Below are 25,646 nucleotides of genomic sequence, written 5' to 3' on the forward strand. Positions count from 1 at the left end.
GTTGTAGGGTGCAATCACTCTGAAGGCAGGTTCATTAACGGATTCCGAGAAACTTGGAAAAGGTGCGACTGTCACGAATGGTGAAAAATCGTTGCAAGAATGATCTCTGGTCAATGAATAGAAGAAGGTTAGAAGGCCTTAAACTGGGGCAGGTTGCTAATAAAGTGGCATCTCATATTCAAGCCTTGAAAGACCTTTGCTGCATGGTGGTATTGAATCATTTGCTTCCAAAATTGTTAATTGGAGATTCCAGTTCCCCCTTTCCTGATAATCTCTGTTATCATATACTCTCTGAGTCCATTTGAAAGTGGTCTTCTTTCTTTGAACATCATACAAATATGATATCTCATTTCCTTGGAACTCCGTAAAAATACGGTATTCCATTTTCTTCTGAGTCCATTCAAAAATGTTCTCTTATTCTCTTTGAGCATCATACAAATATGATACCTCATTTCCTTGGAATTCCGTAATTCATCAAATCCAATTCTACGTTAAATTCAAATTCCCAAAATTCATCAAGTCCAATTCTACGTCAAAATTCAAAATCCCAAAATTCATCAACTCCAATCCTACGTCAAATTCAAATTCCCCAAATTCATCAAATCCAATTCTACGTCAAATTCAAATTCATAAAAAAACCTCCAAATTCATTAATCTCAACCGAAGATTGAAGCCGTAAAAATACGGTATTTCATTCTGAGTCCATTAAAAAATGTTCTCTTATTCTCTTTGAGCATCATACAAATATGATACCTCATTTCCTTGGAACTCCGTAAAAAATACGGTATTCCATTCTCTTCTGAGTCCATTCAAAAATGTTCTCTTATTCTCTTTGAGCATCATACAAATATGATACCTCATTTCTTTGGAACTCCGTAAAATACGGTATTCCATTCTCTTCTGAGTCCATTCAAAAATGTTCTCTTATTCTCTTTGAGCATCATACAAATATGATACCTCATTTCCTTGGAACTCCGTAAAAATACGGTATTCCATTCTCTTCTGAGTCCATTCAAAAATGTTCTCTTATTCTCTTTGAGCATCATACAAATATGATACCTCATTTCCTTGGAACTCCGTAAAAAATACGGTGTTCCATTCTCTTCGAGTCCATACAACTACGTTCTCTTATTCTCTTTGAGCATCATACAAATATGATACCTCATTTCTTTGGAACTCCGTAAAAATACGGTATTCCATTCTCTTCAGGTCCATACAACTATGGTCTCTTACTCTCTTTGAGCATCATACAAATGTGATGTCTCATTTCCTTGGAAGCCGTAAAAATATGGTATTTCATTCTGAGTCCATTCAAAAATGGTCTTTTCTCTTTGAACATCATATAAATGTGATGTCGAGCGGCACCGCAGCGGGATTTTTTTACTACATTCCAATTCTAGGACTTCGTTTTGGGTTTTACATTAGGTAGTAAATGCTTGCGTCTAGGTTCCGTAGAGTCTTTTGTCGATTAAAGCTACGCAAAATGGTTCTGTCATTTTGACTTTGGTATTCGATGACTACGTCATCTCTACCAAAGAGGGGCATCTGTAGACACCCCATTTTGCTCTGCTTTGATTAAAAAAGAAATTAGGGTTTCGCTGTCAATTTTTCAGTGTTTTCTATTCCGGTGTTCGTCCCTTACGCTTTCTCAAATCTTTCTGGTCATTTCTGCAATGTTCTGATTTTTTTCCGCTAAAGTGCGGAGAAGGGTTATTCGTGAGAATCCGAGCAAGGGAGAATTTGTACCCGTTTGGTGGGCCCGCATTGAACATTTGTTTAAAATTGAATCAACCGGGGGCCCACATTGTGGGGCCCACGTTGTGGGGCCCACGTTGTGGGGCCCGCGTTGTGGGGCCTCAATGGGGCCTCTTGTGAGGCCTCTTATGAAGAGCAATGATGGTAGCTCTCCACTAAGACAACATGATGGGCCCTCCACTAAGAACAATAATGATGGATTCTCCACTAAGAAACATGATGGGCCCTCCACTAAGAACAATAATGATGGATTCTCCACTAAGAGGGACAACATGATGAGCTCTCCACCAACATATCTCTCTCTCTCTCTTTCTCTCCCTATATATATCTTCCTTCCCATCCACACCAAAAAAAAGAGAAATTTATCTTCCATTATCTCTTTCTCTTCCATTATCTCTTCTAATCACTCCCTCCAATCCCTTTCCTCAATATATTCTTCCATCCCTCTCCCTAATATTCTTCTTCCATTATCTCTTCACTCCCTCAATCACTCCCACTAAACACTCCAGAGAAAGCGAAAGACGGCGGAGCGGATCGGCGGCGGCAGGATTTTTTATATTTTTTTGGATTGGGCGGAGATCTTCACCACAGGTAGGTGCATTGTTCTCAAAATATTTCTGTATTTTTCCGAATTTTTCTGATTTTTTCCGCAAATTGTGTTTTAAAAATGGAAAACTCTTCAAAAAACATCTTTTGACGAAGAAAAATTAAATTATATACCAAACAGATTCTAAAATTAATGAAATTTCGTGGGAAAATAATATGTTACTGATTCATTTTACCATGAATTTATAAAGATTTTTGGAGTTTATTTGGTATATTATTTAATATTTTCTTTGAAACTTATCAGATTTTAGGAGAATTTTTACTAACATCAGATCATCATTAAAATTCATAAAATTTTTACAGTAGTCTTATCTTCCATATTACTTGTTACTGTAAAATTTTCGTGTTATTTGGATCTGTTTTAATATGGGATGTAGTGTTAATTTATAATCTGGTCTGGAAATTGTAAAATCCGAAATTGGTAGTAAATAATTTCTAAAATTCATGAACATCTCACTGCATGCTATTTTGATTCATATAGTATTTCTGTAGAAATTTCATAGAATTTAGAGTTATATTTCTACTAGTTTATGTGTTAATTGTGCAATCTGGACATTTAATGGTTTAATCAAGATTAAATGTGAATTTAATGTAAAAATATGCAAAACTCATCCTGTAAGCTACATACATTTTCATCTTGCTGCTGTAGAAATTTCAAATCATTTCGAATTTATTTGCAACAATTTCACTTGTAAAACCGCTCATATGCTTAAAATTGATAAAATCCATGGAAAATTCGAAATTAATTGAAAATCATATAAAAATTCCTAAAGAACTTTAAAATTCTGTCACATGTTCACTCCTTAATCCATTGAAACAGAAATTTTAGGATCTTTAGATTTTCCTGGAAAAATGGCCAGTGCATCCATAATCGTATCCCAATTGCAACTTGATCTTTGACAATTTGAATATTTAAGTTATAGCATGTTGTTGGCTCCGAGGTTATTGTCCACGGAAATCCTGAGATTCTGCCAGGCAATAAGATGCTATAACCTAAGTATTAAATTGCACAAGGAAAGAGCGCACGATTCCCTCATTTGGATGCCATTCAAGGCTGAAATTGGTGAACCCTAGAACCATTGGTAATCCTTAAATGTCTAGAAACTGAAAATCTTCGAAATCTGAAACTCATTAACCTCGAGAACTTAAATCGATTTATCTTGTGTCTTTCGGAACCATTGGATTATGGTTTCCAATCTAAGAACCATTAGAGCCCAATTTAGGAACACTGGTGTCGTGCCGTGTCCTAGGTTTTAGGGAGTCCTAGAGTTAGGAGTCCAGCCTCATCACGGACGCTTGCTATGAATAGCAACCGTACCATAGGTCTAGTTACACTAGTCACCCAATCTTTCCTTAAGACAAGCCTAGTAAACTAGGATGTAGGCAAACCTGCATTAGTCTAAGGAACAACTTGCATTTAGATAAGAATCATGCAGCATCTTAGATGAAATCCTAAGATAATAAAATCCTCAACTTGAATTAAATAACTACTTTTAAAACTGTTGAAACAGTCAAATCCGTTTAAGTCGGTGTCCTAGTTGAGTTAGGCATAAGTAGCTTAGCTTAGGTGCACCGAACTACGTCGACTCTGATCCCAGTGAGGCTTGGGTACGTAGGCAGCTTGGATGTCTGACGGCATACCACCCGCGAGTCGGCACCACAACAAATTGTGGTGTTTTGTATATTAATTTTCTTGTAAATACTTAATCAAATCAGTTAGGGTTTTCCATGAAATTAGAATTCTAGGAGAATTTTCACTTAGAATGAATCCAGACAAATTAATAAATCAAGATACACATCTAGGATTCACATTGAAATTAGATTCTAGGATGCATGTCACTTAGTTCGCACATTAACATAGAGTTGAATGAGCCATTTAAAATAAATTTAAAAGAGTTAGCTTTTGGAATCGAAGACCGATTATCGGACAAGAATGGTGCATGTGGTGGATAACTCCCCATACCTTCCATTCTCGTAACCAGGTAGCGAGTCTAGATTTCTGGTTAATTATGGGTCCTAGATCCCACATCTAGGTGGCGACTCTGTCAGTCTCTTTCGTGTGGAATTCGGATTGCCTTAGTGATCCCAAGTCCACAGGAAAGACGAATTCAAATCAATATTAAAATGCACACGCCAATCGCGTGGGAACGAGAGACCAAAGGAGAGCGCGCGGCGGCTCGCGCCCCACGCCCCTCTCGCGGGATCATGTCCCACAGGTAGGAAAGACTCCCGATATCCCGCAAAGGTTGGACAACATCCCATGCTTTGCGGGGGAAACACTACAGAATCACGACTCTGCAAGGATTGGACAGCATCTTATACCTTGCAGGAGCGGATAAAAATCACACGACTTGATGAGAGGATGGACAGAATCCTAACCCCTATGATGATATGACAGACCCCTGAAAGACTGAAGGACTGACTCCTATGCTGAAGACTGACTCTGAAAGATGGAAGGACGGAACCCTAAACTCTCTATGACAGACTCTAAAGAGGAAGAAATCCCTTAACCTGCGGAAACTGTAAGGCAGGAAGGGAAGGGGTTGGCTCAAGAAGCATTCCGTCATAGCCTCAGCCCACGAGGACAATTTCAACTAAATAGAAAACTCTAGTGCAAAAACCCCTACAAGCCTATTAGAGGAATATAAGCTAAAGTTATACAATCAAAACATGATAGTGTTAACACCTGGGCATAAAAAGAACTAAAGAAATGGTATCTGTACCACTACATTTTGGTATTCCCACGATTCATCTCATCTTTGCACGTAATTATAATTCTCGGAAGAGATCCTTACAAGCCGCCAAGGAGATAAATTTGTTTGTACAAACATCGAAGCATGCATGTGCTGATAGATAACATTTTTCGCAAGAAGAAAATGAAAAATCTCTTTTAGACTCGGGGCATTAACACTGCCATGCTTCCCTAATTGTACCAATTCACTCTATCCTTCAATCTCCGTCGACTTTATGGAGATTATAGTGACCTAAGATAAAAGACATGATGATGCAATTATTGAAACATGGCAAAACCCCCTATTTGCAGCCTCTTTTTTTTTTTTAATTTGAAAAAGAGTTAATGCCTAAGGGATTTAACTAGCAAATAAAAAAATTTGAAATCATGTTGTAAGAGAACAGACTAATGGCATTAATCCATGGAACTCAAATAATTCTCTACTGGACATCAAAATGTCCCCCTTGAAATGCATGAGTTGACAAGACATGTAACACATTTTTGTTTGAAGCACTCAACCATAAGCTATTAAGACTCAGCATTGCTTACACTTCCAAAATAAATAAATAAATCTCAAGGGATCATGAACTGTACCCAAAATGAATTCGGCCTTGAGCTCAAACATCCAAACTTTAAAACGACAAATGGTGTTCACAAAATAGGGTAAAGAAACCCTTTGATCTAATGGGAGATACCATACCACCTGTTTACTAAATTTAAGAAAATTAGACCACCAAACTCAGACTATCATCATATAACCCACATTCTAAACAACCACTTAAGAAAGAAGAAAGAAGATTACCTTAGTCGATGCTTAACCCCAAGCCAAACTGATTTGGGTAATTCCTCGGCTGAACAAGAGTTCCTCCTCGGTCGCCTTCTTCGACCATTAGTAGCTTAAAAGTGAAGTCCCCTTCTATTCTTCAAAAAGTAGATTTAGGTCCCATTTTTTGCTTCTCAAATTCTAGCCTAGAACCTTACACTAAAGCTCCCTCTAACCCTACATTAATCTCAAAACCCTTTTCCTTCTACATCTCCATCAACAGACCTTCTCTTCTTTTTGATTCTCAAACCTTAAAGGCCTCTCCCCCTCCTTGCCATTGCAACACTGCCGTTTTCAGCCCAAGAAACCCTTCTCGATAGAACACCTCCACTGAGTAGTGGGATCCACTCGGATCTAGGACTGAGTGTGTTTGAAAGTAGGGTTTAGTGATAGAAATGAAGGTGGGATTAATGGAGGTGGGATGGCTGCTCCAAAAAAGGGGATGAGGTTAGATTTGTGAGTAATGGGTTGTGGGGATAGAGGTGATGAAAATGGGAAATGAGAGGGTTTGATTGGGTTACTCAGACCCGAGAAATGGTGGCCGGAGACGGTCGGATGGTGGTGGCGTTTGGGCGAATGGTGGTGACTTGCAGAGGGAGTGGTTGATGGAATGGGTTTGCAGGGATGATGGCTGAGGTGGCGGCTGGGCGAAAATGGGGGAAATGGAGGTGGAGGTTGGGCGAATGAAAGGGGTTTAATGGGGTATGGTGGATGTGGGAGAGGCTTGCCGGATTCCGGCCGGAGGTCAGAAATTGCAGAGAAGGGTTTAAGGTTGGGGAAAAGGATGGCAATGGTGAATGGGAGGAGGTTTGGTGGTAGAATGGAGGTGGAAATGGCAGGGACGGTGGAGGTGGTGGAGATCGGTGACATGGGTTTTGGTTTAGGTGGGTTTGGGCAGAGAAGATAAAAAATATGGGTTTATTGGGTGGCAAAATGGGGAAGAAAAAGACAAGGTGGAGGAGCGTCCGGAGAAGGAGTGGTCGAGGGTGGTGGAGATGGAGGAATGGGTGTGAAGATGATGATGGTGGCGGTGGGTGGTTGCCGGAGTGAAATTCCACTTAGCAACCCAAGAGGGGGTGAATTGGGTTTCTTTTCAAATTTTAAGAATTTTGAAAACTTAGATTGCACTAGTTTTAGATTGAATAGGAAATCAAAAATAGTATTCAAAGCAATAGTGAAAACTTACCACACAAGAAGAGGTGAAGAGGCAAAGAAGCTTTGACACCAAGATTTTTATAGTGGTTCGGTCTTATCTCAAGACCTACTCCACTCTTCTCAAGTTACTCTCCTTGAGGATTCCACTATCTTCTCCAAGGAACTTAAATACGGCGTTCCTTCCGCCTTGTACAAATCGAGCTCTACGCTCCAAGGGTCTTCTACGGCGCCCTTTGTGCCAAATACAAAGAAGATGAAATGAAAAAGCTTGCTTGCCTCTAGATAGGCTAATTTAAGGTAAAGCTCACTCACTCTCACAAGAACAAGATTGAACAAGTGAAGGTCCTAAGGTCTCTCAAGAATAATCTAAGGTAAATGGCACAAGAGAGAGATGGAGAGTGAAGATCTTCAAGAGAAGGAGAACAAATGACTTTTTGTGCTCTTGAAATCTTTGTAATGTCCTTAGGTGGAAAACCCAAGAGTCCCTAAGTTCATATAAATAGAGGGGACAAAAAAAGACAAAATATTCGCACCCCAACGGTCGTCTCGGACTCCGGGCTCGGAGCTCCGAGCGGCTAATTTTTTGAACCTGGAACAATTCTCGGAGTTCCGAGAATTTTCTCGGAGTTCCGAGCTCGGAGCTCCGAGAATATTCTCGGAGTTCCGAGAAGCCTACGGCCAGCAGATTTTCCTTATATTTTGCTGATTTTGTTTGGGCTTTTGGAACTTTGATTTTTCAAGATAAATGGAGTGTCATGAGGGTCCAACAATGTTGAGACACCACTATGAACATTCACAAACCCATTAAATTCTATCTAGGTTGATTTTAACTCTCCTTTGTGCCATAGACCTAGACTAAACATTGAGGACCGTTTACATTCTAAATTTACTTGGTCTTCAATCTTGTTGGCACCTTGTAGAGGCTTTGACATGTCTTCACTCAACTCCATTGATGCTTGAGTTGATTTGCCATTCTTGTGCTTGAGTTCAACCTCGAGTTCAACCTTGTCATGCACTCTTGAGGATGGTACACTGTGAACATTATAACTTTGCCAATGGAAATCATTAGTGTATAAAACCTTTAAAACAAATTTAGTTTGTTAATCATCAAAACAATTCAATAGGAGTACTTGTTGAACCCTTGGGCTAACACGGAGAAAATGGATGGCCGGCGGCTCTTTTTCCTCTCTCTCTGTTTTTTTCTTCTTTTTTTTTTCAACGAAAAATGAAACCTCCATCCCCCCCTGTTGTCTCACGAGCTCTCTTGGAGTTAAATAGCTAGGTCTCCCTCTTCAATTTAATCTCCACCCTTCATTTGCTCCATTCCATTTTTCCTTTTTTTTTTGTTGGGTTATTTTCAGCCATTGATCAATTATCCCTAGCCCTAACTCTATCTTAGAAACCCTAAAACCCTAGAATGTTCTAGCTAATCTAAGCCCTATATCTCACCTTTTTTATCCAACAGCCCATGTTCATTGCTTGTAAAGAAAGCAATACAAGCTTCCAAGAATGCCCCTTTTGAGAGGGGGGGTTACTCTTTTACCCATTTTATAGAAAAAGCAACATATTTGCCAACCCATTCTTATCTGGACAGCCCCCCTTTTGGATTATTTTCAATGGCTTTTCTCTGCCCAGAGCACCCCCGACTTGACTAATTCGACCCTTTTCTGCACTATTTTTCGAAATAAACCCCATTACCCAGGTAAATTCTGTCGAATCTCGACGAAACTTCATGGGGCCCACTTACGGTCTCGAACTATCCAAGATTTAACCCCAAAGCCTTGAGTTGCTAATTTTTTTATATTTTATTTATATATATATATATATATATATATATATATATATACATTTGCACTCGATGACTTATCCGGGCCCAGCTGCCCAGGGATTTTCCAATTTTTTGCTTTTTTTGTTTGTTTTTTTGTTTTTGTTTTTAGGGCTTGGTCAAAATGGGGTGTCTACAGTACCACTAGTGCCACAAAGGCTTTTGGTAGTCTTATTGGCGCATACGACGGTGGGGTCTTCGACTGGGGTGAAGTCGTAACAAGGTAGCCGTAGGGGAACCTGTAGCTGGATTGAATCCTTCGCGATGGAAATGCTCTCTTTCATGGACCTGCAAGCAACGGCTGGCTGAAAAGCCGTTGCGCACAAGCTAATCCTTAAACTCAGACAATGGATTCAGTCATTCCTAATGGAAAATCAACCATATCCAATACCTATAAATTGGATATTAAATCATCCAGGGGAAATGCATTATCAGGTAAGAGGATAAGGCAGTGTTTTTTTTCCTAATAAAGCTGTCATTCAAAAAAAAAGTGAAGCAAAAGCAAATACATAATAATCCAGTCAAAGTAGAAACCAATAACCTAATAATGTCACTCGAGTGAAGAAACCCGCAACTGAAAGAAACCTCACATATCCAACAGAGTAATACTAAAAGAGGAGTCCAATAAATACCATAATAAACATAAATAGGATCATGACTTAATTGACTCTACGAGCTGCCTTAACTGCAGGAATCCCAGCAGCAGGAATAATAGCTACAAGCCGAGCTGCCCTACCAGAAGAGCTAGGCGAGACCAGCAACAATGTGTTGCACTCACTAGAATCGATAATTTACACCCATGCATCACCTTGGCTAACTCAGTTCCCTCAGTGACGAGTGCTTTTTCAGTCAATAATCTGCAATGTATAAGAGAAACAAAAAGAGGAGGAAAACAGACAGTATGAAATCAGACATTTTTTAACACGCGAATGAATGACAAATTAATCAAAGAGAGTGCATCAAAAATCATATGCAACTAATTTTCATCAAATTAACAAAAAGTATCAGGGGAAACACATCCAAAGCATTGATATAAGCAAGTGCTTTCTATGTATACATTTATTCTAGGTTCTACCCTTCATAGTGATGAAGGATATCTGCTATCCCAAATACCACCATCATCTAAAACTAGTTGTAATCATGGTTTCACATTCCGACCATAACCAAAACGAAATGACTGGAATATTTCTGTTTCCATTCCGCACTAAAATGCATACAGAAACTGAACCCCGTACCAAAATCAAAACTGTAAGTATACTAGCGGTATACTATATCAGTGTTATATAATAATATTTATATGAAGGGGTTTGCTAGGGTCCATCACAAAAGGCATTTTGTGGTTGGTCTGTCATATGTCAGACCATCCACCTCGTGAATGAACAACAGCTTTTGTCTCCATTCACGAGGTGGCTGGTCTGAAGTGTGACTGAAATTCCAAGGGTAGGCCCGAGTACTTACTCTAATGGCAACAAACGAGGAGGTAAAATTAGGTTACTAACAAGTTTTAAAACTTTGAAAACTTCTAACCCAATTTTGAAGATTAAGAGATTAAAGATGAAAAATTAAGCACACAAGTTAAATCCTAAGTGCAATGCAAATGTAAAGTAAGAGACAAGAGAGAGTGCACCCGAGATTTAAAGTGGTTTGGTCCTCAAAACGCAAGGCCTACTCCACTCCACCAACCAAACTCGTTGATGGCTTCACTATTTGATCTTCTTAACTTCGGCGAAGATCGGTGCCGATAACAATTCCAATCGCCTTTAACCTTGGTGGCACTCCTCACCACGGAGAGTGGGCTTCGCTTCTCCGAACACTCGCCCGAATAAATTGTTCTTGATAAAGAAAGAAAGAACAAAAAATCCCTCACAAGGGTTTACAAACTTTGTAGAAGATGTACAAATTTGAGCCTATGATCCAAATCCTAATTCTAGAGGATGAGAGGCATAAACAAGCTTGATTCACTCTTAGGATATTCCAATAGATTTTTAGAGTGTTATGATTGATTATTGGGAAGTTTAGAATACCCATATATATAGAAAAATCAAATATGACCGTTTGAGGGGCATAGTGGTAATTCTGGCAAAGTCCCAACGGCTATATTTTTCTTCCCGAAATAGTGGTCTCGGAGTTCCGAGAGAATTCTCGGAGTTCTGAGAAATTCCTCGGAGTTCCGAGAATTTCTCTCGGAGTTCTGAGAATTTCTCTCGGAGTTCCGGGAATATAAACAGAAGTTGGAAAAAAGCTACTGGACCAAATCTCGGAGCTCCGAGGATTTCTCGAAGTTCCGAGCTCGGAGCTCCGAGAAGCCTATATGCAGCAGATTTTCAATTCTTGTTTTGGGCTTCCAACTCTACACCAAGTTGGGATTGTTATGAGGGTTCCAAAGTGTTGGAACACCACAAGGACAATCTCTTAAACATTTAGGGTGTGTGAGATTAACTTAATTATGTGCCTCCAAACACCTAAACTAGGATCGGATCTTTACATTCTAAAACGACTTCGATCTTCAATTGCGATGGTTCAAGTCTTCATGCGTCTTGAATCTCCTATGTCTTTGGCCTTCCGAATGTGATCCAATGAGAGCTTCTTGGCCTCAATCCAAGCAATCTTGTCTTAGCACAATTATGATCTACAACTTAGACATTCAAATACATCAGTGATATAAAATCACTTGTGTATTGGAATCATCAAAAGAAGATGGGAATTGCCAAGGTGGGAACCATTGGGCTTACAATCTCCCCCTTTTTTATGATGACAAGCACAAGAGATTTTCCAATAAAAGCACACATATATTTCCTTACACTAGATTTCTCTCCCCCTTTGGCATCATTCAAAAAGATGGGGTATAAAAAAATCAAAGGGATAAAATTTTTAATTTAAACTCCCCCTTTTTCAAGGAAAAAGACAAACATAGAACTCCTCATTTTTAGAGTTTTTATTCAACACAAGAGGGGATATTTAAATAATCATAAAAAGATATTCAATTTTAAGTGCAAGCCCCTAATCTAAAAACACATATGAAGAGAATCATATGGGGGCTTTGGGAACCCAAGATTTCTTGGTTCCACCACAATCCATAATCTTAGATGCACATTGGAATTGATAGTGACCATTGATTCCACAATAATGGCATCTAACATGAGGGTTAGATAGACTAGTCCTATCATAAGATACATGATTAGGTCTATGACTAGCCTTCTTCAAGATTATGTCAATAATTTTATCACCATTTAAGAATCCATGGAGACATAATCTTAATTTTTCATTTTCATTATGAAGATGGGTTATTTGATTTATAAAATCATTAGTGTCATCTTCATAAGATTTGGAAGAGCTTGCCACATTTTGGAGTTTAGCAATTTGGCAAGTTTTCTCATCCAAACAACCCTTAAGGGTTTCAATCTCAAGTTTAGAATTTTTAATTTGTACTTTAGCTTGAGATTTGGAAGAAGAAGATTCATTTCTCAAAACATTAAGTTCATTTTCTAATTTTGGAATAGATTTTTTTTTAACTTTATTTTTTGAAATTTGAGAATGCAAGGTTATGCACAATTCATCATAAGATATGTTTCCACTATCACTACTTGATGAATTACAAGAGGGGTTAGAATTTACCTCATCTTCATGGGTGAGTGCCATGAAGCAAATATCATCTTTTTTATCTTCCCCTTCGCTTGAACTTTTGCCCGACGTGCTTGAAGCATCCCAAGCGGCGACGAGACCCTTGTTCTTCTTCCAATCCTTCTTCTTTTCCTTGTACTTTGAGGAAGATGACTTGAGAAGTGGACACTCCGGTCTTTTGTGTCCCGTCTTCTTGCAATTGTAACACCTTATTCCTCCTTCTACTTCACTTTCTTCTTTCTTCTTCTTTTTATCCTTTTTGTGTTTCTTTCTCTATAAGCTTTTAAATTTTCTTAAAGCTTCTTCCTTATCACTATCCGCTTCATTTGAGGATGATGAGTCCATCTTGGAGGCCTTTAGAGCTAGAGGTCGACTTTCTTTTTTTTTCTCTTTCGGCTTCTTCTCTTCTTGACGGCTTGTGAGGAGCATCTCATGAGTAATAAGAGATCCTACAAGCTCCTCCATAGTTAGCGTATTGAGATCCTTTGATTCTTGTATAGCGGTGACCTTTGGATCCCAATATGGAGGAAGTGACCTAAGCAACTTACTCACAAGCTCATTAGTAGGATAAGATTTACCAAGATTAGCTAATTCATTTGAAATTTTGAAAAATCGGGTATACATTTTGGAAATACTTTCATTTTGACCCATTCTAAACATTTCATATTTGCTCTTTAACAAGTTTATTTTGGAATCCTTGACTTGTGATGTTCCCTCATGGGTAACGGCAAGAGTATCCCAAATAACCTTGGCGGAATCAAAAAGAGCTACTCTATTAAACTCCTCCGTAGATAAGGCGCAAAACAAAGAGTTTATAGTTTTGTAATTTAAATTTGCATGCCTTTTCTCTACAACATTCCATTCTTCAAATGGTTTAGGAGGCAAAGTGTATCCATTTTCCACAATATGCCAAAGCTCCACATCTATCGAAAGAAGATAGATGCGCATCCTTGTCTTCCAATGTCCATAGTTGGACCCATCAAAGAAAGGAGGTCTAGTTGTGGAATGGCCTTCCGGAAGTCCGGTTCCATTTATATTTGTCATTTCACAATTAGAAAGTTGCCAAAGATCTTATGATCTTTCCCTTGAGAAATTTTTTTAAAAAATTTACCAAAGATTTTAAGAAAAGAAATCGTTTAAGAGCCAAGGCTTTGATACCGAGTGAAATTCCAAGGGTAGGCCCGAGTACTTACTCTAATGGCAACAAATGAGGAGGTAAAATTAGGTTACTAACAAGTTTTAAAACTATGAAAACTTCTAACCCAATTTTGAAGATTAAGAGATTAAAGATGAAAAATTAAGCACACAAGTTAAATCCTAAGTGCAATGCAAATGTAAAGTAAGAGACAAGAGAGAGTGCACCTGAGATTTAAAGTGGTTCGATCCTCAAAACGCGAGGCCTACTCCACTCCACCAACCAAACTCGTTGATGGCTTCACTATTTGATCTTCTTAACTTCGGCGAAGATCGGTGCCGATTACAATTCCAATCGCCTTTAACCTTGGTGGCAATCCTCACCACTGAGAGTGGGCTCCGCTTCTCCGAACACTCGCCCGAATACAATGTTCTTGATAAAGAAAGAAAGAACAAAAAATCCCTCACAAGGGTTTACAAACTTTGTAGAAGATGTACAAATTTGAGCCTATGATCCAAATCCTAATTCTAGAGGATGAGAGGCATAAACAAGCTTGATTCACTCTTAGGATATTCCAATAGGTTTTTAGAGTGTTAGGATTGATTATTGGAAAGTTTAGAATACCCATATATATAGAAAAACCAAATATGACCGTTTGAGGGGCATAGTCGTAATTATGGCAAAGTCCCAACGGCTATATTTTTCTTCCTGAAATAGTGGTCTCGGAGTTCCGAGAATATAAACAGAAGTTGGAAAATAGCTACTGGACCAAATCTCGGAGCTCCGAGGATTTCTCGGAGTTCCGAGCTCGGAGCTCCGAGAATTCTCTCGGAGTTCCGAGAAGCCTATATGCAGCAGATTTCCAATTCTTGTTTTGGGCTTCCAACTCTACACCAAGTTGGGATTGTTATGAGGGTTCCAAAGTGTTGGAACACCACAAGGACAATCTCTTAAACATTTAGGGTGTGTGAGATTAACTTAATTATGTGCCTCCAAACACCTAAACTAGGATTGGATCTTTACATTCTAAACGACTTCGATCTTCAATTGTGATGCTTCAAGTCTTCATCCGTCTTGGATCTCCTATGTCTTTGGCCTTCCGAATGTGATCCAATGAGAGCTTCTTGGCCTCAATCCAAGCAATCTTGTCTTAGCACAATTATGATCTACAACTTAGACATTCAAATACATCAGTGATATAAAATCACTTGTGTATTGGAATCATCAAAAGAATATGGGAATTGCCAAGGTGGGAACCATTGGGCTTACAGTGACAGACCAGCCGTGAAATGTGGATGCTAGCAATTCCCTTATATGAATTGCATGTTAAATTTGGTGTGTGTAATATTTAAATATTTAAATGAATCACATGTGAAATGTGGTATATACTAAATTATCAGACATCCGTGACAACGCATGTCACAAGGTGATCGATGTTGTTAACTATTATTGGTCTCTTGCTTATGTGATGTTTTCTAAGTGTGTATTTGTACTTGATATAGCATTTCTTGCAGTTTCATCTTAAAATTCTATCATTTGCATATGTTTCTATACATTTCTGTAATTTAAAACCAAAACCAAAACCAATTTTCTTTTTTTTTGGAAAGTGGACATATTTTCATTGATACTATAATAATTACAATGGGGACCAGGAGTCCCACCTGGCATTACATAGTATCAAATAAAACTGGCCAGGGCATACTCTGAGACAGAAGACTGAAAAAAAACTGGGCCCTTTCTTTCTGAATTGTGTCGTATGCAATTCTTACACTTCGATAAAAACAAGGTTTCCCCGACCGTGCCGAGCCAACTGCCCTGCATTACGATCATTTCGACCTACATCCATCATCTTCCTCCACCACATTCCTTAGCTAACAACAGCGAAAAAGAACAACCAGGCAACATTGCCTCATCAAGCGAAAGACCATGGTCTCTCAAGCTATTGAGAATTTAATACTTTCCTCGGCACACCTGGAATCTGATGTTACATGGGACAATTACTTACTCCTGCCATCTCTCCAATCCACCATTCTAAAGTATCCCTTTGACACCAACCAAGAGAACTGAGTCCAACTTTCTAGGTTCCACAAGTTAGGTAACAAAACACCCAACTTCCCCTTTGAACCTCCCATTTCCTTTCTTGCCTATATTAGAAATTGAAAACGGCAAACATAACCATATCTAGGAAGACTCCACTAATAGACAATTACAATGCTCTCCAACTAATGAACTCAGGTTACCCAGGTACTAAGGAAATTAGTAAACAAAGACTCACTAATGCGATTCAAATAACTAACCATTTGAGCTAGGATCCCTTAAAGTCATAGTCCAGACCCCATTCCAACCTCCTTGGCTCTTTCTTTCTTCTCCCTCACAGCTCTGGCTTCCATGTCTAGAAACATTTCTTTAGTCTTTTCTAGGTCCTCTTGGTATGAGATACCAAATACATCTCCTATTGCTAAGAAATCATTAAATCCCTCTGACTCTCGATGTCCAGAATCCTTCGAGTCATGCGGTATTAGTACACCCTTTCCTTTAGAGATCCCACTAGACTCATTAGGCTTCCCAATTCGCTGACCATCTTCCACATCTAAATTGCCTTGTACAACACCAGCATTAGCAACCCGGCTCTCGCGCATGTTTTCCAAACTTAAAATCACCAATTGTTTCTCCTCTTCCCACAACCACCTTCGAGTGCGCCTTTCCTTTTCTAATATTGGAAGATTAAGGAGCGGCGTATGAAGCTCTTCCTCACTATTCATCTTGGACAGGTTAGGAGACGTGCCCGAGCTACGACTAGATTCTTCCCTTTCTTTCATCCATTGTTTTTTGAGAGGACATAGAGATAACTCACAAGGGGTAGGCGATTCCTTTCTCGCCAATTTTTTGTTATAGCTGAGGTTTTTCAGAAGATCTAGATCCCCATCTTTCAAGATAAAGTCACCATTGGTCCCGTTGATTACACCCCGAGTCCGTTCCCTACCTGCCATATTTGGGTGAGGCGAATTATCAGAAGTTCGTAGGAGCTGCAGAGGTTCGGGATTAAGTTTTTTCTTCCTGAATTCCTTATTTCGGTACATACACTTAATCTTTCTGTTCAATACAGAGAGGCCACCTCGGGTGGCAAAGAGGCAAGCATCCTTCCCGAGTCCTCTACTTGATTTTCCTTTCCCCATACGTATACGCTTCTCACCGTAGCTCTTGCTTTTCCTAAGAAACCTATTTTTTATTTTTAAAGAGTTTTGCTCCTTAGCCTTCCTTAACAAAAAAGAGTCCGCAATATCTTTTCTACCAGCCTTTCCTTTCATGCCACGTGGGGCGGAAATTAATGACTGGCGTGATCCTTCCATCAGGTTGACACTCAGATCCCCTCACCATTGCCTCCCTACTTTTTGACAGACAGGTGGGATGTCTGTGGGGGCATGCGGGTAGTTGAGCAATTCAAAATTCAAAGTGGGGTCCACCAACGGCTCCCTACCGTAGTCAGAGTTGTCCACTGCCACCTTTTCTGATGAAGGGACCACCGCCAGTAGGCCTTTATCGGGATACAGCTGAACGAAGCCCAAAATAGCCAAACTGTCTTTACTGCTAGATTCCTCCACCACCAACAATGCCAAGGTATTAATACTATCCTCGGAAACCATCTTAACTCCTACCGAATAAATGGTAAAATCTACCCTTAAATTGATGGATGGAGGGATCCATTTCTAGAAGGGGGAAATGACCAAGGTTGAAGCAAAGACCATACAATGGATATGATTGCCAAAAAGCTGGGTCTCGAGGACTTGACCCAAATTCAGACCAAGGATCTCTACTGTAGCTGAAGATCACGCAGGATATCATAGAATCTCAACTGAATGGTTCTAGCACCCGTATTATATGCCGGGAACCAGGGTTGAAGAGAAGAGAGATATCCCCCAAGAGCATCACCGCCACTCCGAAGGATAGAGGTGGCCTGGACATCAGATTCAAAATGAAATGTGTTTTTTTTTTTACTCTCTCTCTCTCTCTCTCTCTCTCTCTCAGTTTCACCCAAATCTAGGGGTGCAAATTGGGTCGGGCTCAACCTGAACCCGATTGATTCAACCCAATTTTGGCTCGGGTTGGGATGGCATTTCTTTGGATTGGATTGGTACTTGGTAGAAGCCAACCCGATTTAATTTCGGGTTGGGTTATGGTTGAGGCCTTGGCAAACCGACCCGAACCCGACTTCCGCCCTCTAGTTTTATCTTGATTTTCTTTGGATTATTGTATTTTTTTGTTTAGCCCTAGGTGAACCTAAACCTAACCTGACTCAACGCAATCCGTTTTCAGATTATATGGGTTGGGTTAGGGTTGTGAGATTTTAGATTGACAGGCAAGTTGAGTTAGGGTTGACCATCCTCAACCCACACCTCGGGTTGGGTTAAGTTAGGTTTGAGGGAAAGCTATATCTCGGGTTGTGTTACCGTTGGCCTCAACCGGATCCAACCAAGCCCGAGTTATGAGTTACACAGCCCCTACGAAAATTCCTATTAACAACCCATTTACCACGCCCATTCTCCCCGACAACTAGGTCTTCTCATTGTCTTACTATGGTATAAGTTGTCATGGTTGTCTTCCCTTTCTTCTTCAATTAAACATTTGTTTGGACTTTGGCGTGGGCTGGAAGGCATCACAACTTGGAAAGTTTCCAAGTCCATTGATTCAGCCATATTTCTTTAAAAGAACGCCTTTCTTATTTTAAAAAGGCCATATTTCTTTACAAGCATACATTTCTTATTCTAATAGGAATCCTAGTGTAGTTACTATATAGGAGTTTGGGAAAGTTGCAACATGTTTCTTATTTATTATGTAGGAATTTAGGAAGGTTGAGAAAGTAGAATTTTAGGGTTTAATTACAACCATTAGATTAGATCAAGGGCTTAGAGAGGAGTTTTATTTAGAGTATGAAATAATGCTTTTATAAATACTCAAGTGCAAGGGTTGTTTGCACAATTGACAATTATTTTTCTGAAATAAAGTATTTTGGCTTTCTTCTTAGAAGAAATCTTGTTCTTCGTAGATTCGAAGAATAGCTCCTCATGGATTCGACGAGCGCCGTTCGTGGATTCGAAGGTTTATTCCGATCGGTGTTGATATTAATCAATCTCGACTCGTTCTTCGCGCTTCCGGCTACGCCAGACTTCCTCAGTTTTGTTATGGAACACCCTTATGCTTCTCACTCATTATGTTCTTTTAATCTGTAGCTCTTATGTTTTCCTTTTAAAGTTTTGCCCGCCACCCACCATCTTATTTCTGTTCCATCTGGGTTCACCCATACATTTATCAATCATACATACACGGACGATTTTGTGGCTGTATTCATGTATTATTTCTCTAATGGATGTCTGTTATACCATGATGTGGATTTATCACAACCTTTTTTAAATTTATACTATTATCATCATGAAAAAACAAAAGAGGTTCCCATTTTTCGTTGTGAAAAACCATAAACTATCATGATGAAAGATACAGATTGGCTGAGAATCTTTTCTCACATAAAGAAGAAACAACAAAAATGAAAGAGAACAACTATCTAGAAAGGGCTTAGGATCATGTAATCACGGCGTTCTAAAATATGAAGATTTAAATGAAGAAAAAGGATCAAGTAAGTGTGTTTTAAGGAGCATAAATTTAAATATCTTTTTAGCCTTTTCAAATTTAAAAGCCTTTGGGACGGCGGAAGATATTAAGGCCCTGTTTGGATTGCAAGAAAAACCTTTCTCGTGAAAGAGTTTTTCTTCTTCATAGGAAATTTTTTCCGACTCTAGGATTTATAGGGAAATGATATATGTATGGATTACTTAGAGGGATATCATTATAAATTTAAGGTCCATCCATATAAAACTTGAACTACCAAGAGAGGAGGATGCTAGGGAGTAGAAAGTAAATCATGAAAATAAAGTGAGGGTCACGTAGAAATTTTGCTAGAGAATTCTAACATTTTGGGTTTTAAACTAAACACTTAAACTTACAAATTACAGTATTTATAAGCTTCTTTTCAAAATATTTGCCCAACATATCGATCTATTCTATCAGCTAAGACTGATCGAAGGCCTTACTGTCCGTCTCTCTTGATTCGTCGTTCATGCTGTACCAAGTTTCCAATAGAGCGTTTTGTCTCTTATGAGAGCAATCTTAAACCCCTGGGTGTTGATATATCATTACAACAAAAAAAACTCTATAATAATAAGGTAAGGCTATGAAGCATCTTTGAGTATTCCATTCTGCTTTCCCTATCTTACTAATAATAAGAAAGAGGAGCTTGATAGACTAACTAATTGCTTAACTGAATTGGCAGATCAAGAAGTAAACTCATCCATTGATGGACTTGGCTATTGATTGCTGTCAAAAGATTTTATGAAATTTGAGGGACATTTAGGTAGTATTCCATTCCTACGAGTCTCTCTTTCCATTTGAAAGGTTTGAAAAGTATTTTGAAATGGTATAAAACTTATTAGTCCCTACATGGCAAAATAATTGCTTAAAAGTCCCTAAGAAAAGCATATTATCCAAGAAGTCCTACTTTTACAAAATAATTGCTAAAAGATCCCTAAAACTAACATACGTCAATTTTCTCCGTTTAAAATTTTAAAATGCCAATTTTACCCCAACTACTTTAATCAGTTTTAGCCTATTTTGATTTCCTTCCAATATTTTCGGCAATAAATTAGGAAATAGGCAAAAATAGTATTTCTTCCAATATTTTCGACAAAAATCCTTCAACAAAAAATCATTCGACAAGTTGTTAACGTTTTTCATTGCAAAGTAAATGATATGATTTAGGTTAATTTAGATGAATTTCATAAAAAATTGAAAACCACTCTCAAAAAAAAAATTAAAGAAGGTGGGCTGGAGTTATCTTTTCTTCACATGTAAATAAAGTAAGAAATTTTAAGAATATCTTTTACTTTCAAACTTTTCCAGATAATTCCTATCTTGGTTGGATTGCAAGAAAAATATTTCTGATGGAAAATTATTTTTTAGGAATTTGTTTTCATTAATGATTTAAGGGTTGAATTATTCTGATTAATTTAGAGGGATAAAGTCAAAAATATTGGAAGAGATCCTTTTTATTAAAAAAAATTGGCTAAAACGTTAACAACTTCGTAGGATTTTACAAGATTTTTGTCAAAAATATTGGAAGAGATCCTATTTTCACCTATTTCATATTTATTCCCGAAAATATTGGAAAGGAAATCAACATTGGCTAAAATGGATTAACGGGGTTGGGTGGGGGGGTGTAAATTTGGCATTTTAAAATTTTAATGGAGAAAATTAATGTATGTTAGTTTTAGGGACCTTTTAGCAATTATTCTCTAAAAGTAGGACTATTTGGATAATATGCTTTTATTAGGGATTATTAAGCAATTATTTTGCTATGTATGGACCAATCAGCAAAAATCCCTATATATTTTTTAAAAGTTATTGTTTCAAACTTTACTCCATTTAAGAGATGATTCGATATATTTAAAGAAACACAATAGATCATCATTTGTATTGATGACCTTATAGGCAAGACAAAATGACGTATCTACACTATAGTACGAAATATTAAGAATTTTACTTTACAGTCATCAAACCTACACTGTATTTTCGAAATCTTAGGACTTTTCCTCCTATACCGTGTGTGCCCACTAATTTATTTACTATCACGCTGCATTTTATTTTTTGACCAAGAATATTCCATGTTATTTGTCAAATTAACAACCTCGGTCTTGATAAGTAGTATTGCAGGCTAAGGCTGAACAAAAAACTGGCAAAACTGATAAACCTAACCGAATTGGGCCTTTCTGTTTGGTTCGGTTTGGTTGACAGTTTTTGAGTTTTAATCCGAAAATGAACCGAACCTAACTGATGGGAAATTGTAGACACCCCATTTTGGCCTCCCCTTTACTTGCCCTTTTTGGCCGCCCCCCCTTAACTCAAAATTGCACCTCCTTTCTTTCGTCTTCTTATTAGAGGGATTTTTCGCCATTTTGGATAGTCTAGGGGTAATTATGTCATTGTATCACCCTAAGGTATCAACCCTAGATATAAACCGGATAAACCGTGAACCGAACCCAACCGAACCGGTCAAAATCGGTTCAATTTGGTTCGGTTATACCCCCATCGGTTCGGTTACGGTTTGGATTTTCTCCAAACCAATGGGATCGGTTCGATTCAAAAAACCTCCATAAACCGAACCAGACCGATCCGTGTGCAACCCTATTGCAGGCTGCCAATAAATATAATATTGTCTACCATGTATGTGAATTATGAAATGCTATTTGTAGGGAGCATTTATGGACTTGTGCGTTGCTTTGAAGTGTTGTGTTATATACAGGAATTTCATGCCATAATCGACATTACACAACTCATCTCAACACATGGCTTGTAGATCCGCACACATGATGATCAAGAGCTTGCACTCACAGTGAAGAAATCACCATTTGGAGGATGTTCAATTTTATGTAGAATGCACTTTTAATAGGTTCTCAAATGGTTTTCATACTTGACTTTTTATATCTTTGAAAACTCCCTGGACCACCCTATTCTAGTGTAAAAAGCGTAGTGATAAATACACTAAAGGGGTGGTCCGGGGAAGAAAATGGGGTGAATATATCACTTCTATTATTTGTATTATATTACTTGCTGAGAGCAGATATATAAAAATACTCACTCTGTTTGAAACTTATTTCACTAGTTTTGAGTCATGATAACAAAGTGAAGGGTGGATCTATCAAAATAGGGTGACTCTTGAGCAATCTATCTTACTTCATTAGCCATCACATAAAAAATCAACAACATATTTTGTGTTCCATACTAACGCAGCGTATCAAACAGGAATCGTAGCCGAAGTGTACGATCCGAACAAAAATCGCAGCCGAAGCATACAATCCGAAATTGTCCTAGAATCCAATATGAAGAAGAAGAAAATTCTAAAATCCACTAGGAAAGAAGAGAGATAGAGAGACAAAACGTCGTTGATATTATTTTATTATTGATTGAAGCTCACATATTACAACCTCTTATATAAAAGCAAATATATTCCAAATAAGTAAAAGAAAGATCTAGAATCCTATTACAATAAGAAAGCAACTATAATTAGAATAATAATATTGCCAACTAAAGAAAATTCCTACCCAAAGAAAGTTACTAATCCTATTGGGAAAGAAATAAAAAAATTAATCCTAGTGTCCTGTGTCAGTCCCTCCCACTTGAAAGAAACTCGCCCTCGAGTTTAGACAAAAATGGAGAGAACAAGCAGAAATTTAGACTCGTTGCAAAACACATATGTGCGGATGATCGGCTTGCTTCGATTTCGAATTGAAATCCTTTCCATCGAATCAGGTACTTCCATCTGCATGGTAATCCGGTATGTGTGGACATAAGATTGGACTTTATTCGACTAGAAATCAAGGCCTCAACCTTAATAAACTCTTTGATCTTGGGTAGTGTAGGTAGAACATATCCTTCACTTTGCTTGGTATGAACGGCGTTGTCATAGAGATGGGGTAAATCTCTGTCTGTCATGTTCAACTCATGGTCTGTAACTAAGGATTTCCTCATGATTCTCCGTCGAGTGATTCGGGCTCTCCAGGCTTTCAGAATGATGTTGGCGGCATATTTTATGCATAAATAATCAACTCAAACGATTTTTTGTCACCATCAACTGTGAATCTTAATTGTAGAACTGACACACCTGTTAAATTCTCATTTGGCCTTGTACATAGCCAGTTTTTTTGAATAGTAAGACAAGCAGATTTTTTTCTCGTCTGATTCTAGCTTGGATCTTCAGAGACTCTTGATAAGTAATTTGTGCAAATTCTTTGATAAAAGGATCACGAATTTCATACCAATAGCTGAAGGATGGTTGTCCCAGTCTATTGTGCTCACGTTCCATCTTTTTCAATAGCAATTTGGCATGGAGGTCTATAGTCACTTTGGCACATTTAATCACCTCTTCTTGAGTGAGACCATATTTTTCTTGACAATTTTCGATGGCATCGATCCATTTCAAACACGCGGCCTTGCAATCTCCATAACCAAAGAAGGGCATAATCAAAGATAGATTCATGGGTGGTTAATGTGAAGTAAACTAAAGGAAAATGGAAGGAAAATGTTTACTTGTAGAGCCAAAGAAAAAGAGAAGACCATAGGAAATTTAATCTAGTGGTGTCATTTTCAATATTGAGGTAGGTTTTTGCAAAGGATCTTGTAACAAGGTCTGAGGTTAACAATATGGAGGGTGGTGATGTCCGGGTAAAATAGGAGTCGCTAGAAGTAAGGAAAATGGGCTACAAAAGAGGAAAAAAGAATATGGTGGGCTTGCGGTATTTTTTTTTCATGACTTTGTTTTTTTTGAAGTAAGGGACGGCTAAAGTTTTGCAACTATAAAATAGGAAGTGAGGTGGGCGGCCTAAAATCGAGGGAAAAGGAGGTCTTTCAATGATTTCTAATTAATCCTATGTTTTAGGCAACATGGGCTGTTCCAGGTGTCATGCGAAGAGAGGTTTTGGCAGTCCAAGTTGAGGTAGACTCCTAGAAAGCTAATATTCTTGGGTAATATGCAGGTTTGTGAAAAATCTACATATGGGATAGCTGGGCTGGATCGGGTGGAAGTAATAAGGAAGAGAGATGTTTTCAGGGGGGCTGTTCGAATGTATAATGGCTGCAAAACAGGGTGTTGTTTTGAGGGTTAAATGAGGGAGATGAGGGGCTGTTTTGGGTTGCTAAAACAAGAGTGAAAGGGGGTGGTTGAAAGAGGATGGGTAGTGAAAGTGATTTTTTTCTTCTAAAGGTGAAACTGGGTTGGGATTGCTGATATGGAGGTTTTGATTGGATGGTTAATGGTCTGAGAAATCAAGGGTAAGAGCATGGGTTAGAATCGATGGGTTTTTCTTTTTTTTCTTTTTTTTGTGTGGAAGAAAGTGGTAGAAATGGAAGATGAGATTGAAGATCAGAACCGGGTAAAGATTAGGAAAACTTGCTTGTGCAGGAAATCTGCATCATAAATCCAATCCTCCTTATTTGTGGTGTTTGCCATTGATGCAAGATGGTCCGATCCAAGGAGAGACCTCGCTCTGATATCATCTAACGTAGGGGATCAAACGGAAATCGTAGCCGAAGCGTACGATCCGAACAAAAATCGCAGCCGAAATATACGATCCGAAATTGTCCTAAAATCCACTATGAAGAAGAAGAAAATCCTAGAACCCATTAGGAAAGAAGAGAGATAGAGAGACAAAACGTCTTTGATATTATTTCATTATTGATTGAAGCTCACATATTACAACATCTTATATAAAAGCAAATTTATCCCAAATAAGTAAAAGAAAGATCTAGAATCTTATTACAATAAGAAAGTAAATATATATTAGAATAATAATATTACCAACTAAAGAAAATTTCTACCCAAAGAAAATTACTAATCATAATGGGAAAGAAATAAAGAAATTAATCCTAGTGTCCTACGTCACATACAAAATCACAATTCAAGTTTTCTTACATTAAACGCGTCACACTATCACATCAACGAAATTTATTGGTACACCCAATATTAGACCATTTTCCAATCTACCTTTTCATCAATACAAAAGAAATTTGAAAGCCCGTGTAAATTTGAAAGAGTTTATCTAAGGGCATTTGGGTCTGTTTCCTCGGGTAGTGAGTTTGGCGTAGCAGGAGCATTGTTCTAGGTTCCCTGAAGTGCTTGGAGGTACACAGTTGCACTTTCCACAACAAGCCCCACAAGCCCTCTTGCAAAGACGTGGCCTTTTAGATAAGCTGCATCTTGTTGCACATGCTAACCCACAATCTGAATAAACAAAAATCATTAGTCACCATTTATTAGATACTAGCATTGTTGGCTCATGCTATGCATGGGTGGAGATTGTGGGACTCACCCCATCAAAATATGGAGTGTAAAATGGTGGGCCCCACCCTATGCCCCACCCTATGAATGGGCTTGGGCGGAGATTGTGGGACCAAT

General features: G+C 38.4%; 1 long non-coding RNA gene across 1 annotated transcript in view; it reads left to right on the forward strand.

Annotated features, from left to right (window-relative positions):
* LOC143886156 (uncharacterized) overlaps positions 1-22,349 on the forward strand; it is a 59,843-nt gene extending 37,494 nt beyond the window's left edge. The window contains exons 2-3 of the long non-coding RNA XR_013253691.1: positions 19,974-20,054; positions 21,999-22,349. This is a non-coding gene — a long non-coding RNA (uncharacterized LOC143886156). The remainder of the gene's footprint in view (positions 1-19,973; positions 20,055-21,998) is intronic.
* The last annotated feature ends 3,297 nt before the right edge of the window (positions 22,350-25,646 follow it).

The sequence above is a fragment of the Tasmannia lanceolata genome, unplaced genomic scaffold (assembly GCF_043159265.1).
Source record: "Tasmannia lanceolata isolate RefF3 unplaced genomic scaffold, GAP_Taslan_0.1 ptg000011l, whole genome shotgun sequence".
Lineage (NCBI taxonomy): Eukaryota > Viridiplantae > Streptophyta > Magnoliopsida > Canellales > Winteraceae > Tasmannia > Tasmannia lanceolata.